This window comes from Apodemus sylvaticus, chromosome 14, assembly GCF_947179515.1.
Source record: "Apodemus sylvaticus chromosome 14, mApoSyl1.1, whole genome shotgun sequence".
NCBI classification, from domain to species: domain Eukaryota; kingdom Metazoa; phylum Chordata; class Mammalia; order Rodentia; family Muridae; genus Apodemus; species Apodemus sylvaticus.
In genome coordinates, this window is record NC_067485.1 from 33,243,574 (window position 1) to 33,256,642 (window position 13,069).

Below are 13,069 nucleotides of genomic sequence, written 5' to 3' on the forward strand. Positions count from 1 at the left end.
CTCTTTCTTTGTTGGATCTTTGTGTGGCTTTGGTATCAGCGTAATTGTGGCTTCGTAGAAGGAATTGGGTAGTGTTCCTTCTGTTTCTATTTTGTGGAATAGTTTGAAGAGTATTGGTGTTAACTCTTCTTTGAAGGTCTGGTAGAATTCTGCACTGAAGCCATCTGGTCCTGTGCTTTTTTTGGTTGGAAGACTTTCTATGACTCCTTCTATTTCTTTAGGCATTATGGGACTGTTTAGATGGTCTAGTTGGTCCTGATTTAATTTTGGTATTTGGTATCTGTCAAGGAAATTGTCCATTTCCTCCAGATTCTCCAGTTGTGTTGAGTATAGGCTCTTGTAGTAGGATCTGATGATTTTTTGGATTTCCTCCGTTTCCGTTGTTATATCTCCCTTTTCATTTCTAAGTTTGTTAATTTGGATACTTTCTCTGTGCCCTTTGGTCATTCTGGCTAAGGGTTTATCTATCTTGTTGATTTTCTCAAAGAACCAGCTCCTGGTATTGTTGATTTTTTGTATGGTTCTCTTTGTTTCTACTTGATTGATTTCGGCCCTGAGTTTGATGATTTCCTGCCTTCTACTCCTCCTGGGCGAAATAGCTTCTTTTTGTTCCAGGGCTTTCAGGTGTGTCATTAAGCTGGTAATGTATGCTCTCTCCATTTTCTTTTTGGAGGCACTCAGGGCTATGAGTTTTCCTCTTAGCACTGCTTTCATTGTGTCCCATAGATTTGGGTATGTTGTGTTTTCATTTTCATTGTGTTCTAAAAAGTCTTTAATTTCTTTCTTTATTTCTTCCTTGACCAAGGTATCATTGAGTAGAGTATTGTTCAGTTTCCACGTGTATGTGGGCTTTCTGTTGTTTCTGTTGCTATTGAAGACCACTTTTACTCCATAGTGATCAGATAGGAGGCATGGGATTAGTTCGATCTTCTTATATTTGTTGAGGTCTGTCTTGTGACCAATTATATGGTCGATTTTGGAGAAGGTACCATGAGGTGCTGAGAAAAAGGTATATTCTTTTGTTTTAGGATAGAATGTTCTATATATATCTGTTAAATCTAATTGGTCCAAAGCTTCAATTAGTTTCATTGTGTCCCTGTTTAGTTTCTGTTTTCCTGATCGGTCCATTGAGGAAAGTGCAGTGTTGAAGTCACCCACAATTATTGTGTTAGGTGCAATGTGTGCTTTTAGTTTTAATAAAGTTTCTTTTACAAAAGAGGGTGCCCTTACATTTGGGGCATAGATGTTCAGGATTGTCAGTTCTTCTTTTTGTATTTTTCCTTTGACCAGCAAGAAGTGTCCCTCAGGGTCTCTTTTGATGACTTTGGGTTGAAAGTCAATTTTATCTGATATTAAAATGGCTACTCCAGCTTGTTTCCTGAGACCATTTGCTTGTAAAATTGTCTTCCAGCCTTTTACTCTAAGGTAGTGTTTGTCTTTGACCCTGAGGTGTGTTTCCTGTAAGCAGCAAAATGTAGGGTCCTGTTTACGTATCCATTCAGTTAGTCTGTGTCTTTTTATTGGGGCATTAAGTCCATTGATGTTAAGAGATATTAAGGAATAGTGATTGTTACTTCCTATCATTTTTGACGTTATTTTTTAAATTTGAATGCTTAACTTCTTTTGGGTTTGATGAAAGGTTACTATCTTGCTTTTTCCAGGGTGAAGTTTCCCTCCTTGTATTGGTGTTGTCCTCCTATTATCCTTTTTAGGGCCGGGTTTGTGGATAGATATTGGGTAAACTTGGTTTTGTCATGAAATATCTTAGTTTCTCCATCTATGGTGATTGAGAGTTTTGCTGGATATAGTAGTTTTGGTTGGCATTTGTGTTCTCTTAGAGTCTGCATGAGATCTGCCCAGGACCTTCTAGCCTTCATAGTCTCAGGTGAAAAGTCTGCTGTGATTCTGATAGGTCTTCCTTTATATGTTACTTGGCCTTTTTCTCTTACTGCCTTTAGTATTCTTTCTTTGTTTAGAACATTTGGTGTTTTGATTATTATGTGACGGGAAGTATTTCTGTTCTGGTCCAGTCTGTTTGGAGTTCTGTAGGCTTCTTGTATATTCATGGGCATCTCTCTCTTTAGGTTAGGGAAGTTTTCTTCCATAATTTTATTGAAGATATTTGCTGGCCCTTTAAGTTGTAAATCTTCACTCTCCTCTATGCCTATAATCCTTAGGTTTGGTCTTCTCATTGTGTCCTGGATTTCCTGGATATTTTGGGTTACAAGCTTTTTGCATTTTGCATTTTCTTTAACTGTTGAGTCCATGGTTTCTATGGAATCTTCAGCATCTGAGATTCTTTCTTCTATCTCTTGTATTCTGTTGTTGATATTTGTATCTCTGTCCCCTGATTTCTTCCCAAGGCTTTCTATCTCCAAAGTTGTCTCCCTTTGAGTTTTCTTAGTTGTTTCTACTTCTGATTTTAGATCCTGGATGGTTTTGCTTAGCTCCTTCACTTGCATGTTTGTGTTTTCCTGTAATTCTTTAAGAGATTTTTGTGTTTTCTCATTCATGAGCTCAGCCTGTTGACCAAAGTTCTCCTGTATTTCTTTAAGAGATTTTTGTGTTTCGTCTTTCATGACCTCAGCCTGTTGAGCAAAGTTCTCCTGTATTTCTTTAAGTGTTTTTTGCATTTCCTCCTTGTTGGCTTTTGTATTCTCCTGGATTTCTTTCAATGATTTTTGTGTTTCCCTTGCAAGGGCTTCTACCTTTTGATCCATTGTCTCCTGAATTTCTTTACGTATGACCTTCATGTGTTCCTGTACCAGCATCATGACCAGTGATTTTAAATCCAAATCTTGTTTTACTGGTGTGATGGGGTATCCAGGACATGTTGGTAGAGGAGAATTGGGTTCAGATGTTGCCATATTGCCTTGATTTCTGTTAGTGACGTTCCTGCGTTTGCCTTTTGCCATCTAGATCTCACTGGTGTTAGTTTATCTTGTCAGTGCTGGACTCACCAGTGCAAGCTGCCCCTTCCCAGTTGGCCTCTGGTGCACAGCTTACCTCCTGCACTGCTTGTAGACAGTGTGCTGCTGCCCAGGCTGTTCAGATCCCAAAGCAGGCACCCGAAGGCTCCCGCTGGGGCCCGCTGGATTCACTGGAGCACACTGACTTCTCCCAGCTGGCCGCCCGGAAGCCCAGCTAGCCACTTGCAGGACTTGGAGATGTAATGCTGCCGCCCAGGCTGATCTGGATCCGGAAGCGGAGAGAGTAGAGCTAAGGCCTTCTGCCTGAGGCCTTGCCCCAGATTGTGTCTGTGGAGCAGATGGAGCCCGTGTGCACTCCCCGGGAGTGCCGATGGTGTATGCTACTGTGACCTCCCCTGAGTTCCGCTCACTCCGCTGGGCAGCCGATCTGCCAACCGGGCTATCGCACACAAGGTTAGCCTGGCCGCCCAGTCCCTGAGTCCAGGCAAAAGCCTGTGAGGCCAAGGTCCGAGCAAAGTTCCCCTATGGCTTTGACTGTTAATTGGGTTTGCCAGGTGACTAGGATGGCGGGCGTGTGCGCCGGCGCTCCCTGAAAGCGCCGGGAGAGTCTGCTTTGCTAACAAACACCTGGGCGGGTTGACTCACAGATGGCCCACCAAGCCGCCCAGTTCTTGGGGTCAGTCCTGTGCCTTTTGGGGCCTGGACCCCCGCTTTGTTAGCCTTAGGCTATGCCTGTTACAGGTCTGCCCGCCTGAGCTCTCTGTCGTCCTGCAGGCAAAATGGCGGCGGCGCGCTCGCAGGCCTGGGCAAAAAACCTCCTGGTTGGGTTGGCACCCCGATGGCCCCCCGACCCGCCCAGGGCCTGGGTGCAGGCCAACGCCCGTCGGGCTCAGACCACCGCGGTGTTGGCCTCGGATTATGTTTGTGTACCTCAGTCTGTCCGATTCCTGGAGTACGGAACCAAGATGGATCCTCCTCTCCTGACTGGTGGGAGGCCGAGTTCTGAAGTGGCCTCCGTGCAGGAAAGGCGCCGCACAACTGCAGCTGCTTGCTGTCCGGCTGGTCAGCGAAGGTCAGTGGTCGTGGGCGCAGGGCCTAACTGGTCCCTGTGACGCCTTGGTTCCACTGCTGATGGCCCTTCAGCTGGAGCAGCCACTGCTGCCGCTGCTGCCGCTGCTGCCGCCGCCTCTATTCAGTTTTTATGTTCAACGAATAGTGTTTACAGTGCTGGGAAAGACAGTCTAACATGTCACCTGGGCATCTGGAGTTCTTGCTAGGTTGTACTTTTTCTCATGGCTGTGACAGAATAGCTGACAAAAGTAAGGTAAGATAAGGAAGGAAGGAAGGGGTTCTTCTCTCACTCGCGGCCTTAGGCAGCCATGGCACCCAGCCAATATGGCATGATCCTGAAGCCCCACTTCAACAAGATTGGGAGCAGCAAGTGGGCACTTGGTTCAACTAGCCAGCACGCAAGATCTGCAGATGCAAGGCCCGGCAGGTGAAAGCACGTTGCATGGCCCCTTGTCCCGAGTCTCATTCCATCAGGCTCATAGTGAAGTTCTGTACAGTTAGATACCACACCAAGGTCTAGGCTGGGGTCCGAACTGGCAGGTGCTTCAGCCTGGAAGAACTCAGGGTGTCTTGTATCCACACTGAAAATGGGTTACCCCATCGGCATCTTTGTGGACTGAAGGAAGCAAAGCAAATCCATTGAATCACTACAGGCCAACGTGCAGCGCCTAAAGGAGTATTGCTCCAAGCTCATACTGTTCCCAGGAAGCCTTCTACACCAAAGAAGGGAGACAGTTCTGCTGAAGACCTTAAATTGGTCCACACAGCTACAGGACCTGTGATGCCACCCGGAATGTGTACAAAAAGGAAAAAGCCAGAGTCAAGGCTTTTGCCAGTCTTCACATGGCCCATGCCAATGCCTGGCTCTTCGGCATCCAAGCAAAAAGGGCAAAGGAGGCTGCAGAGCAAGACATTGAAAGGAAAAAGTAATGTGCGGTTGGAGAGTTGCAGTAACTTTTCCATAAAGAAAAAAATGTAGGAAGGAAGGAGTTATTTTGGCTTAGAATTTGAGATCCAATCCACTGTGGCAGGGGAGGCATAGTGGCACTGATATGGATGGCCAGTCTCTTTGTATCTGTAGTGCTAGTACTAGAGATGAATGCTAGTACTCAGCGTTCTCCCTTTTCTCTGTTTATTCAGTCCAAGAACATAGACCATGGGCTGGTGCTGCCTACATTCAAGGTGAATCTTTTACTCTTCAATTGAACCTCTGGAAACACCTTCACAGGTAGGGCTAGAGGTGTCAAGCTGACAATATTTATCATTACAAATGTACATCTAGTTAGTTGACACCCAAACACATCACTTTCAACCACAGATTTCCACCCTAAAGTCTTCTCAACAGAGAGGATGGCCACAGTTAGGTTTGTTTAGGCCCAGGCTGATGGTTGGACAGGTTTCCTAGAGATCCTCATTCCATGTAGCACATGGGTATGTGCTTAGGGTTTCTTCTTCCTTTCTCTCCAGAATTCTCCCCAAATGAAGGATGCTAAATTTATACTTGCTTAGAGTAAATATTAAGGAAGATGGGGAGCTGACAGACCATACACTAGTAGTTGGCATTTGCAATATTTCTAGACAACTGTACTTTTTAGTAGCTAACTCTCTGTGTTGAACATTATTGCTCAAAATACCAAGGGGCATGTGGTGACTGGCTTTGTTTTTCCAAAGTCTGTGGTCTCTGGGCCCATCACGCCACTATTGCTTTCCTTTATTAAATGCAGCCTCAGAAGCCAGAGTCATCTCTTAACACACCACAGATGTGCGGCATTCCTGGACTGGCCTGAGTCCCATGGTGAACCTGCTGCTCCCTCTGGAAATAACAAAGGTAGGTGAGAAGTGGTTGGAAATTCCCCCTGTGAGTTAGGAACACTCTAAATGTTCTCGAGAGAAAATTAAATACCAGTTCATTAAAAAGGAACTCCTTGGTGTGAAGACAGAATTACAGAATATCATTTTCCTGTAATTTGATACCTACAGGGTTTCAGATTTCTTATTGTGTCGAGTTCAAATTATGTTGGAAAAATAGAAGAGGAAGTTTCTTGTGGTAAAAGCCTGATGCTCCTCATTTCTTCAATATCAGTTCTTAGAACTCCTAACTAGTTTCATCCTCTGAGTAGAACAGATGTTCCTCCTGGATTAATGCCTTTTGCCCACTCGTGTTTCCCATCCTTTAGTTGTACTTTGTGAGATACTGGACTTGGAATTTCTCATCATTGTTTAGATGGTCATTTGTCATACCATAGGAAACACAGTGCAAAAGATTTGCCTTTGACTCCATCCAAAACAATTCAGTTAGTCAGCTCTCAAAGCACTCCCTAGAAGACACTATCAGGTAGCTGTTAAAAAGTTTTCTGGTATGAGGCAGAAACTTTGATTACTTTGAGGGCAATATATCTTATTTCTAGTTTCAGCTTCATTTCTTTGATAAGAGATAGTTCTTAATAAGAATTGTTGAACCGAAAAGGCCTAGTTGTAGTTGATTTCTCAGAGCTAGAGGAAAGATTGAATACCAGGACATGTAGCTGCAAAAGGGAAACATATGGCTTAAATGTGCACAAGCCTCAGGAAGTAAAAGTTATTCTACAGGGAACTGGGCCTGGTAGCCCTGTGGTACCCCTCTGTCCTATAGTTGAGGATCCCAAGTTCATCAACTTCAAACTGCCACCAGAGGGCAGCAAATGCACAGCCTTAAGTATTTAGGAACAAGTTAGTCACACCTATTTTACTCTGGGAAACTCTTTTGTAGACTCAGGCACATCAGGGACCAAGTGACCTTATCAAATCAATGAGATAAGTCAGGTATTTGGAATTCTTGTTATTTCCAGAGGTTTTGGAGTCTTATTCAGAAAGTAATCACTAATATCTAGATTAAGAGTTTTTTTTGTAAAAAAGGTGTGTGTGTGTGTGTGTGTGCACCTGTGTGTGTGTGTCTGTGTATGTGTGTTTATGCGCACCTGCCAGAGGTGTTGGATCTCCCAGAGCAGAAGTTACAGGTGGTTGTGAGCTACCCTATGTGGGTGCTAGGAAGCAAACTCAGGTCTCCCTTAAGAGCATTACTAACTCCTAACTGCTAAGCCATCCGTCTAGCTCCTATGCCTAGATCCTGAAGTATTTTCCTTCAGTAGTTTCAAAGAAACAGTTATTTCACAGTAAGATCTTTAATACAATTTAATTTAATTTAATACAATTTAGGCTCCATAGTGACAGACAGGGATCTAGTTTCATTCTTCTACATGTGGATATCAGAGGCTGAATATTCCTCGCTTTTTTTCAGGATCAGGTGTCTGTAGTTGCTTGGGCTTATTTCTAGATCCTCTCTTCTATTCCTTTAGTCTACTGTCTAAGGAGCTTCCCTAATCTTTCAAGGGATCTCAACTCAGGACAAACTAAGATGTGTGGCTTTGACACAGAAATGATTTCAAGACTAGCCAGCATGAAACGCATAGCTATAGCATATGTGCAGAGATCAAAGAACAACTTTCAGGAGTTGGGTTCTTGTTTTCCAACTTGTTGAAGTAGGGTCTTCCTTACTCAGCTGCTGCCAGGGTAGCTAGCCTGCAAACTCCCATTTCACCTTAGGAGTTCTGGGAATCTAGCTTTGTATATGGGTATTGGGGATCAAACTTGATCCTCAGAACACTCAATAGTTTGGTGTGTGCTTTACTTACAAGGCACACTTCCACAGTCCTGCCTCCACCTTGAACCATGCAACTGCTGAGATGTTAATATCTAAGAACCTGAACGCCATCTATGAACTCCTTAAGGATAGAGTAATGGCTGCCAAGAAACATGTCCATATGCTTAAACACCTTACACTGGCAAACAAGATGTACCCAACCTTACTGTAATGAAGGCTGTGTAGTCTCTCAAGCCTCGAAGCTATGTAAAGGAGCTGTTTGCCTATAGACCTACCTTCCTTCCTTCCTTCCTTCCTTCCTTCCTTCCTTCCTTCCTTCCTTCCTTCCTTCCTTCCTGCCTTCCTTTTCTCTTTCCTTCCTTCCTTCCTTCCTGCCTTCCTGCCTTCTTTCCTTCCTTCTTCCCTCTCTTCCTTCTTTTGTTCCTTCCTTCCCCCTCCTTTCCGTCCATATTTTCAGTTCAGAATTTAATTATAATTATATGTCAGTCACAGTAACTTAAATACAGAAAGAGTTAGTATACCACAAGCATTTTCTACATTTTTCTTCTGTGGTAACTATGAAACAAACCCAATCAAAACATGAGACTTGGGAGTCTTCCCTCCCAAGAACTGTCTATCCAAAAGGACCAGTTCTCACGGAGGCCTGCACTACCTTGTTTGAGATGGGGTAATTGTGAAAGTATTTTTAAGTGCTCATTAGAGGTCTTTTTAATACATCATCTAATGCTAGCTTCTTGTGATGTCCCTTTTTAAACCATGTTAGGATTCTGGGTAAGGTAGCTGGTGTCAGGCTAAGGGGAGGCAGGAGCAGATTGGGGAGGCTCCCATACACCTCCTGATGGTCACTACACATGCATTTGTGTTATGTTGTTAAGAAAGAATTTCAGGTTAAAGGGCCATTATGGTGAGAAGTTAGCATCCTAACCCAATAACTGCTGTAATTGGGGTGCCCGGAGACATTTCTATTGGTACCTTACAAATGAAGGTATCCAGTATCTCTGAGATTACTTCAGCTACTTCTGGAGATAGTGCCTGCCACAGCCTGCACCACAGCCATCCTCAGACTGGCAGGCCTTGGCCTAAAGTTCTAGAGGGTGAACCACCTGCAAGATTCACAAGAGAGGAGGCAGACAGAGACACCTACAGAAGGACTCCTATGCCCCCTGGTGCTAACAAAAAACCTGAGACTGGGGCTAGCTCAGCAACTGAGTTCCAGTTTAAAGGGTGACTTTGGTTGTGAACATGATCACTCATTGAAGTAGAATAATCTCACTGAAGTATAAGATTATTTTGTATTGGATAAACTTTTAAAAAAGGTCACACTTCATTTTCTTTTCAATAGTCACATATTGAATTTTGATAGGTGTGAGAGTTTAGTTGTGAAATGCCCCCACAGGCTCAAATATCTGAATATTTGTTCCCCAGTAGGTGGTACTGTTTGGGAAGTTAGGGAATCTTTAGTAGGTGCAGGGGGAAGTACATCCTAGGGATGGGCTATGAGGGTTTATAGTCTTGCCCCGCTTTTCATTTGCTTTCTCTTGCATCCTGCATGTGTATGAGATCAGCCATCTCCTTTGGGCATACCATGCCTTTCTTAGCATGGTATTTTATCACAGGAAAAAATATAACTATATAACCAACACAGTGGGTTTAAAGCTATTATTATTGTTGTTATTATTATTTTAAAAAGAGTTGCTAAGGAACCTAACTGAGATCACAGGGCATGTGGCAGGATTATATCTGATAAGGTAAAACAAGTCTCAGGGATTCTTTAGATCGGGGCACCCTACCCAGGACTAGAGAGTAAAATTTTCATTTGACTATATGGCGGCCAAATTAGTAGAGGGATAGAACTGGAGGTCATTCAAAGGAAGATGAGAATGGAAGAAAAAGAAAATAGTAAAACCAGGTAAACTGAAAATGTAAAATACTATGGAAGGAAAAAAATTATAGTATGTCTGGATCACAAAATAAAGAAATGGACCAGAATATCATCCAAGACAGGTAAACTTAATTTCAAAATTAAATTCAGCTACCTGTGGTTTATGAGTTATATATCTACATCAAAATCACTATACTGTCACTACAGACACAGGAATAATGTGCTATGCTATAGTGTGATGGAAACTATGTGTTCATCATAATAGGAATTCTACTCCACAGTACTTTTATGGGGCCACCATTTATATGTGGGTAGTTATAAAGGGAATATTGCTATACCTGGCATATCTGTATTTGTATGATTTACTCTTTTCCATATTTCCCCTTTCCTGTTTTTGCCCCACTATTGCATATCATGTGCCTTCAGTTTGTCTTATTTATTTCCTCCTGTCTTAGGGTTTTACCGCTGTGAATAGACACCATGACCAAGGCAACTCTAATTTAATTGGGGCTGGCTTATATCAGAGGTTCAGTCCATTAACATCAAGCCAGGAACATAGCAGCATCCAGGCAGGGGATCAGGGGGTCAGGGGGAGCTGAGAGTTCTACATCTTCATCTGAAGACAAACAGGAGCAGACTAGCTTCTCATGCCTACAGTGACACACCTACTCTAACAAGGCCACACCTCCTAATAGCTCCACTCCCTGGGCCAAGCATATACAACCATCACAATTCCCTTTCTCTGTTTTTTCCTTTTTTTCCATTCCTCTCTCCTTTTCTCCCCCCTTTTCCTTCTCTTCCTCCCTTTGCTATTTGTGACACAGTCTCATGTAGCATAGGCTGGCCCTGAAATTACTATGCAGCTGAAGCTGACCTTAAACCCCTGGTCCTTCTGCCTCCTAAATACTAGATACAGAGACACACGCCATCATACCTCTCAGTTTTCCTCCATTCTTACTTTCTTTTGGGTAATTGGGATTTTTTTTTTTTTAATTTTCTATTTTGTCCTCCACTAAGTTGGCTGTTAGCTTTTATTTTAGGTAACTCTAGAAACCTGAATATATACTTGCCACTTGAAGTAGCTGTTTTTATTTAAGATTATGCCATCTTACACATTATTTCCTGAGTATTACCATTGCATTCCCCTGCCTAAGCTGCCACACTGTGAATTGGACAATGTTATAATAATTTCATACTAATTATTTGCCTAGAGTTAACACATTTACCACTGTCCTTGTTCCCCATGTCCACTGCATTTCAGCCATTTCTTAAATGATTGCCCTTCTAAAATACATACAATATTATGAAATGTCTTTAGTAATGTTCTTTCATTGAAAACCATCTCATTTTAATCTATTAAATGTCTGAATTTTTCTCTTAAGGTCTGGATCTGGTTATTCATTTTTGCAATCACTTCCATTTTACCTGTGTGTTGAATGGTTTCACTGTGCTATGTCTAATTGTAGGGTTTTTTTTAATGATGCTTGATCCATGTAATATTTATTAAACCTGGCAACCAATTAATGTTTTCTATGAAATTAATGTCTTTTTTTTTCAATTTGCCATGCCTCTAATCTTTGTCTTTTTCATTTATTTTCTTACTTGGTCAGACTTTTGTTGGGTGAAGGGTTAGCTTTGTTGGGCCAAGTTGTTGGGATGTCTTCCTCAGTCACTTTCTTTTTGAGATATGCTCTGTCACTGATCTTGGAGCATGACCTTTTGGTTGGAAGGGCTGGCCGGTAAAGTCTGGGATCTGTTTGTATCCACACTCTAGCACTGGGGTTGCAAGCACATACCCAGCTTTTTGGGTGGTTGCTCGAGACCCAAAATCAGGTTCCCATGCTTGCACAGTAAGCACTTTAACCACAAAGTCCTCTATCTGTCTAGCATCTGTTCAGATCTCTTTACTTCATTAATTCTCTCATCTGTGTGCCTACTAGTTTACCTAGCCAATGTGAGAGCCTCATGGGACAAGATGGGTTTCTCCAAGGATGCTATCCCACCTCCATCATGGAATTGCTCACAAAACGCCTAATTCCTGATCCCTACATTTTGCCAGGATTTGTTGTCTGTCTGGGGTTTGTTTCCTCCACTTAGAGACTTCTGCCAGCACCTCTGTCCTTTAGATACTGGAGCTGCCTGGATTTTCCACTACACTCTCCCTGCTTTTTCTGACATTAAGCAGTGCTTCCTTCTTTGTTGCTCACTTCTGCTCAGAGTGGCTCAGGGAACTGAACTCCACAGAGACAAGGATTTTGCAAAGTCACAAAGGCCCTGTGTTCCTAAGGGAATGGTTTGCCTAATAACATAACCCTGGCTGTGGCCATTTCCTTTTCTTTGTAGGGAAGCAATTTCCAGTGCCCTGGTGATGCAGGATTTAAGTGTAGGTGATGGAGCTGATTAGATGTGAGCAAAGTCTCAACTCTGGAAGTGCTGGTGATTTTGCTTGGGAGGAAGAATTTAATATCCTTAGATGTGTGAGGCTAAGCTGAGGATATCAACTTCCAAGGTATAGTTGTATTTTTTTCTAAAAGATGGCATATAGCATATTTATTCACCAATCAGAACTAACCTGGGAACAGGGTCCTAGAGGCTATGTGCAAACTCCAGATTCTGGAGGCCAGCTTTTTAGCATTACAATAAACAGTAAAAAACAAAACCTCAACAGTAGTGACTTCTGAAACCTGGGAAGGCACCAAGGTTCCCTCCATTTGGAATTCCTGTCCTCTCATCCAGTACTAGAAATGGGGAGCTGGAGGACCAGGACAGAATTCCTATTTCCTAGTACTGTGGTGTCCAGCAATTCACAAGGGCCCCAGGATGAGGCTCTAAAGGTGGGTATTGCTGTCTCCCCACCTTCCATGCTCATTGTGGTTATAGTTTGCTAAGCAAAGGGAGAGATCAGAATTGTCAAACTCATTCCTGAGGGGGAGGGAAGGAGGAGGGGAGGGGAGGGAGGAAAGGAGGGAGGGGAGGGAAAGAGATGCATTATCAAGGGCGTTTGTTTCTTCTGGGACTGCCTATTTTTTCTTGGCCTCCTAAACCTGCATTTCCTTATCATAAGCTTAGTCCTATTTCTTCAGTCATAGAAGAGATACCAAAGCAATAACCAGTGAAAAAGTTCTGTTAGTCAGAAGCCCAGGATTAACTTCTGGATGCTGGAGAAATGTGGGGCTAGCAAGTCATTGCAATCAAACCTTTGATGGAGGCCTGGTAGCTGGAAACCCCCTTCAAGCATTGAATGCGTTTACAGAGGACTATGGAGACCAGGCTGAGATGATGGGGAGGTTCATTGAATGCTACTGGAGCCAACATAGATATGCAGTGTTTTCACTGCATCTTATACTAATTTATGTCTTAATGAGTGGGAAGGGAGGTAGGGAGGAACTAGTGGAGGAAAAGAACATAATCAATATATTGTAAGAAAAAAATTTAAATAAAAAACTAGAAAAAGGTTGTTCTGAAAATAAGTGGGGTAAAATGGCTCTGAAAAATTAGAATTTGAAAGCAAAGGCTCCGAGTAAGTATTTGATGAAAAAGACTTGC

The 13,069-nt window shown here is 42.8% G+C and overlaps 1 pseudogene; it reads left to right on the forward strand.

The window, feature by feature from the left end:
- Positions 1-4,141: 4,141 nt before the first annotated feature.
- LOC127664698 (60S ribosomal protein L13-like) lies at positions 4,142-5,084 on the forward strand (annotated as a pseudogene).
- Positions 5,085-13,069: the final 7,985 nt, after the last annotated feature.